Here is a 6,000-nt window from a genome sequence, read left to right as displayed (position 1 = left end):
CAGGCCCCATGTCCCTGCTATTAATATAGTGCAAAGAGGCCCAGCAGCTGACTGGGACAAAACCTTTCCACACGGACGGCGACAACTGCTATAGTGCTGATTTGGGCTCTGCGTGTTCCCACCATGCATTCTTTCAAGGGGCACAGCTGAACGCTGCCCCGCGCCAACCACCAACGCTGTGTCCACTTGGCTTTGGTCTGGAAGGCCATTTCCAATCATCAATCTGGGGCCTTGAAAAGGACCCCCCCCCAAAGTTGGGTGACGGCTCTAAGAAACTCATGGGGCCTTCCGAAGCAGGGGTTTCTTTCCACTGATCATGCTCTGTGCACATCTGTGCCGAGGCCCCAAGCCCATGCATCTCTGTGGCTGGGCAGGGCTCGGGGCAGCACTGGGCACAAAGGTGCAGCTGAGTAAACACCAGTGTGGTGATGTCATGGGAGACAGAGGAAGAAGTGCTTGAATTTTCCCAACATGTTTTCTTTGGGGGCAGAGAGGGTGACTTCGGCTTATCCCCGAAGAATCCATTAGGAGTGAATGGCTAAGAAACCCGGAGAGGAAAACTGCGAGAGGGACACGGGTCTCATGAGATCCACGAGAGACAGCTGTGCTCCAGGCCTGCTGGCTTCGTCTCCACCGTGAACATTCCACGGCGTGGGAACAATACTCAGCAAGGGCTTGTGCGGGCCCTGGCTGTGCTCAGACCACTCCGGGCACCTCTTCATTTGTGGGGAAGCAGCAGCTGGCCTGGAAGGCCTTTACTGTGCCAGGGCACAGGGTGGCTAAGCGCCCTGGGCCTGCTGGCTCATCTGCCCCATCCCTGGGCTCTGTGCAGAGAGGTGGCACACACACTTTGCGGTTTGAGTCTCGAGGAGCCAGGCTGTGGCTGGGCGGTGGGCACTTATCTAGCGTGTGTGAGGAGCCCTGGCACGGGAAAACAAACACATAAAAAGAAATGACGTTTAGCATTTAAAAACTCCCTGCCCAGCAAGGCCACCGTGAGCTCCCCCGGGACGCGGCCTCCTCCACACAGTGAGCGACAGATAAGCAGCCTGGGTTATCGGCTACTGGCTGGAACCTGGCAGCGTTCTCGTGCACACGGGGCTTAGTTTCACTCACTTCTGACGTCTGTGATGAACCCAGACTTCGCGACACAGGTTCTTTGGGGGGACCCTTCGAACAGAGGGAGAAATTTGACTCAGCTCCCCTTTCCCAAGTTCATGGGAAAGCCAGGAGGCGAGGGTGAGGAGGCCAGTTCTACGAGGCCGGAACGGAGCCTGAGCACGTCAGCGGCCAGGGCAGGGCACAGCCCACGCTCACTGGTGTTTGGGACACAGTCCCCCGGAGGCCAGGGGCAGGGTTGAGCCCGTGGCTGGCTTGGTGGCATCTGCAACGGTAAACATGTGACACCATGGCAAAAGCCATGGTAAAGGCAGACCAAGACAACTACATCTGTCCATTTATTATTAGAAGGCAAATGTCACGGAAAGAAAATATGCCCCAAGTAATTTAGTCCTGTTGAAACTCAGCAGGCTTCAACTGGTTGGAACCAGAATCCCTGCTCTGCCCTCCCACTCCTCAGCAGAGAGGCGCCTGACTAGAGACTGGAATCAAAATCTAACTTGCCCCCTTCAGTGCATGGGAAATATGTGTCACAGACACGGCAGCCATGTCTTCCCCGGAGAGGAGACGAGCAAGGGCCTTGAGAAGCAGAGCAATGCCGTCCATTTTAAGAACCTCATGCGTACTTTAAAATGCGTAACTAGACGGAATCCAACCAATCCTGGCAATTGTTTTGATTGGGGGGGGTGCCAAGGTCTTGCTGCTCCATAGCTTGGGAAGGAAGTCCTGCCTACTGGGTAGCTAGCATTCTAAGGGGGGGTACCCCTGCACCTGGCTGTTGGCAAATTTTCTACAGCAAGGGTATACTTTTCCTTTAAACACAGTCCATTCAAATAAGGACAAGTCCCACCAGCAGTGGCGGTGGCAAGGAAGGAACTCAAATCTGAACAAAACACAGCGCTGACAGTCCTCTGGTGGCTCTTGGGGACTTCTGAGCTCAGTTTTGAGTTTGGTTATTTCATGCCAGAGGCCACCAAACCGGCCTGCCTCTTCCTCTGCCGGAAGAGGCAGTGTAGAGGTGACAGGAGTGGGTACAGAGCCCCCAGTGCTACTGCTCCAACCATCAGGCCTATGTCTGCCCAGCAACCCAGGACAAGAGCTGGAGAAAGCTTCCTCCTACCTAAGCTTTGGACATCTGTGACTTGAAAAAGAAACACAGCTGAGCAGACGTCACTTTGCACATGGAGTTCACCCAACTGTCTGATTTGTGGGAAAAGGGAAGTGACTTCTCCCAACATCACATGTATTGTATTATAGTTAGACTACTCACACGCTTCATTACGTTATATGAATACTATTAACAATAGTATGAAAGAAAAGCCCATCAAGCCTGGCTTCCCAGGAATTTTAGGGGTACCCAGTAGCCACCAGCGTCCTCCCATTATCACAGCCTTTCACACTCAAAAATGCCCTCGTCATACGACAAATTATATGGAAACCCTAGTTGTCCACCATGGCTAACTCGCTACGTTTGCTGCATTCTCCTCCCACTCCCTCCCTGCCCTCCTCCTCTGCTGGAGTCAAGTGCTGAAGCTTGAACTCAGGGCCATGGATTCTCTCTGCTTTCTTATTCATAGCTAGTGCTCTACCACTTGAGCAACACCTTCAGCCCAGCATTTTCTGATTAGTTAAATGGTGTCTAGCTCACAGACTTTTCTGCCCTTCCTGGCCTGGAAGCATGAATTTCCTATCTCAGCTTCCTGAGTGGTTAGGATTACAGGCGTGAGCCACTGGTGCCCAGCCAGGGGCATTATTTCTTCATAAGCTTGGTCTGAGGAACAGAAAAAAACCCAACATGGAACCTGGCACACTCTCCTTCAGCATCTTTTTGTGGCTGAAGTTGAACTCTTCTTGTGGACAGGCTGAGAAGCAATAAAGCTAAGGTCTTGGGTAAAGCCCCCGCCATAGCTCCAGCCACCAAGCAGAGCAAGAAAAACAGTCCCAAGTCCTCTCTGACCTCAAGGCTCTGAGCATGCTGTGGGGTAGAATGCAGCCTTGAGTCTTAGCTCTGCTCAGTATTTTAGAACTCGTAGATAAGATGTGTCACTCAGTCACATGCGTATGCAACTCAACCTTAAAAGGAAGACATCATGTTTGGTAGAAGCTGCTGATAGAGCTGCCATCCTGAAAAAGTTTGAGGAAAACTGACTTGCCTTTCTTGCCACCATCTCTATGGTTTGAGGCATTTTTAGGTAATAACTGCTGCTTTTGGAAGCTGTAGTTTTGAGTAACCAGCAGAAAAACAGTGTGTCCCCAAATTATATTAGCGTGACCCTTGGCCAAGGCCTTCCTGGTGGCCATGTGCACTTTGCCAGACTGGATTCTTCAAGGGATGGTATAGTTCTATTTCTAGCTTGCAAGCTGCTTCTAGCCAGCTCTTGCTTTGCTCTTGCTTTAATAAGGAGCCGGTAGAATGTCAGTTCTAAAGTGATCAAGAAAAGAATGTGAAGCTGTGAACTGTCCATTTGGTTGCTGACAAAAAATAGATCTGATATCAAGAGGGCTGACATCCGAGCCCTTGGCTCACCTTCCACGGCCACACAAAGATTTCTCCACATGCCATGGTGAGAATTGAGAAGGCAGATTCGGCTTAAGAGCTGGTTTTGAACCAGCTTGTGGGTTCCACCTCCCCCTTGTCGATGAGGGCTCAGCTGACCTCCCCGGGTGCACCAGCCCCGGAAGACTTCTGTCCAATCAACCTTACTCACTCACTCAATTTGGGGTGTCCCTGTCCATCCCTTCCTAAATACTAGGCTTCTTCCTACTTTCATGACTGTCCATTAAGCATCAGAGTATCTGTGTGCCTATGAACGGTTCAGAGGCACTTAACTCCGAGAGGAATGACACCTTGCTCCATATGGCCGACACGGGGGAGATCGCGCCCCCAAACATCTGGGCCTTCTCCTGTTCACACTGACTGTATCTAGTTCTACCTGGCATGGTAATTTTTTTGGGGGGTAGAGGAGGTACTAGAGTTTGAACTCAGGGCCTGGGCTTGCTAAGCCTACCACTTGAGCCATGCCCACAGATGTTTTTGCTTCAAGTACTTTTCAAACAGGGTCTTGCATTTATGCTCAGGCTGGCCTGGGCCGCCACCTTCCCATGTAGATAGGATCACAGACAGGCACCACTATGACCATCTTTGATTGGCTGAGATGGGGTATCATGCACTTTTTGCCCAGGCTGGCCTTGAGCTACTATCTTTCTGACCTTGACGTCTTGAGCAGCTACAAGTGGAAGTGGTGGCCACGGCTGGCCGGGGCACCATTCTTGACACCAACAGTTCTCCGCATCCAAGCCTCGTTGACAAAGGCTTCTAAAGAGCTCTTGAAGACATTCTCACTTACACTAGTTTTATATGTTTCTAGAACCAACCACCTTGCTAAGGCCCACCCACCACCAACTGAATCCCCCGCCACCCCTGTCTCACTGTGGGGCCAGAGAAAACTGGTTAGGCTCCTCTGGCTGTCCGGACAAGCACCCCTTCTCCACTAGTAGCCATTGAGTCTGCATTTCTTTCTGCCAGGCTGACAAAGCTCTAGCTTCTGTCCTCTGGCTCTGCGGATCTCCTGTCAGTTCCCCTAACAGGTCTGCCTTCTTCCCGCCAGAGGGCTCCTGATAGGCGATTCCTCTGCCTGGAGCTGTACCAGCACCCGCCGCCACCTGCCCTTCCTTTGCCTCTTGGCTCAACTGTGCTGGGATCGCTTTCTCAGGAAGCGGACGGGCTCCGATGTGCCCTCATAGAGCACTGTGCACACGCTGGAAAAACAAAACAAACAGGAACCCCCTTCTTTTTCAGGGTCATCCGCTCAGATTGTAACAACACCCTCTGGGGAGTGAAGGCTCAGTATTTCCAAGTCAGAGAGAAGAGAAATGGCATCTCCCCCCACATCCCCGGCGCCCGGTGCACTCTGACCCATGGGGGGTACTCTGGGTGTTTTTGTAGCTCAAACTCATATGGCATCTAAAAGTTTATCAAAGAACCTATTTTCTGGGCACTGCCTGCAGTTCATGCCTGCAATCCTAGCTACTCAGGAGGCTGAGATCTGAGGATCCTGATTCAAAGCCAGTCCAGGCAGGAAAATTCATGAGATTCTTATCTTCAATTAACTACCAAAAAGTCAGAAGCAGAAAGTCAGTGGCTCAAGTGGTAGAACACTAGCCTTGAGCAAAAGAAGCTCAGTTATAGTACTTAGGCCCTGAGTTCAAACCCCAGGACCACTACAAAAAAACAAAAAACAAACAAAAAACCCTTACTATAAAGTGATGGGCATGGGCATACACAGCTTAAGTAGTAGAGAACTTACCTAGCAAGCAGAAAGTCTTGGGTTCAAATCCCAGTTCCAGCGGGGGACAAAACAAAACAAAACAATGAAAACAAAACAAGACAAAAAAACCGACTAAAGAAAATGGAAATCCATATACACAGAATCCCGTTTGGCTGCCTCCCAACCTCACTTCAGGCGCTTCCTGCCTCGCCGGGCTCCAGGGACTCCTGCCACCACATCATCCCTTCCGCCATCCACCACCGCCCCACTACAACGCCACCACTGCCACCATCGCCACCACCACACCATCACAAGTCGGCGAGGAAGCGCTGGACATACAGATAACCAGAATCTGGCTGCTGCCCTGCTAGGGGACCTTCCAGTGGGTCCCACTTGAGTGAAAACCCATCTAAATCTTCAAGAGTCAAGACGTCAACCAGAGAGTTGGGCACCTGTGGCTCACGCCTGTTATCCCAGCTGCTCAGGAAATGGAGATCAGAGGTTTGTGGTTCCAGGTCAGCCTAGGCTGACTTTGAGGAATTAGTTCTCAAGACTATCTTCAATTCATCAGCAAAATGTCTGAAATGGAAGCATGACTTAGGTGGTCAAGCAC

This window comes from Dipodomys ordii, unplaced genomic scaffold, assembly GCF_000151885.1.
Source record: "Dipodomys ordii isolate 6190 unplaced genomic scaffold, Dord_2.0 Scaffold75, whole genome shotgun sequence".
NCBI classification, from domain to species: domain Eukaryota; kingdom Metazoa; phylum Chordata; class Mammalia; order Rodentia; family Heteromyidae; genus Dipodomys; species Dipodomys ordii.
This window is presented reverse-complemented; position numbering follows the sequence as displayed.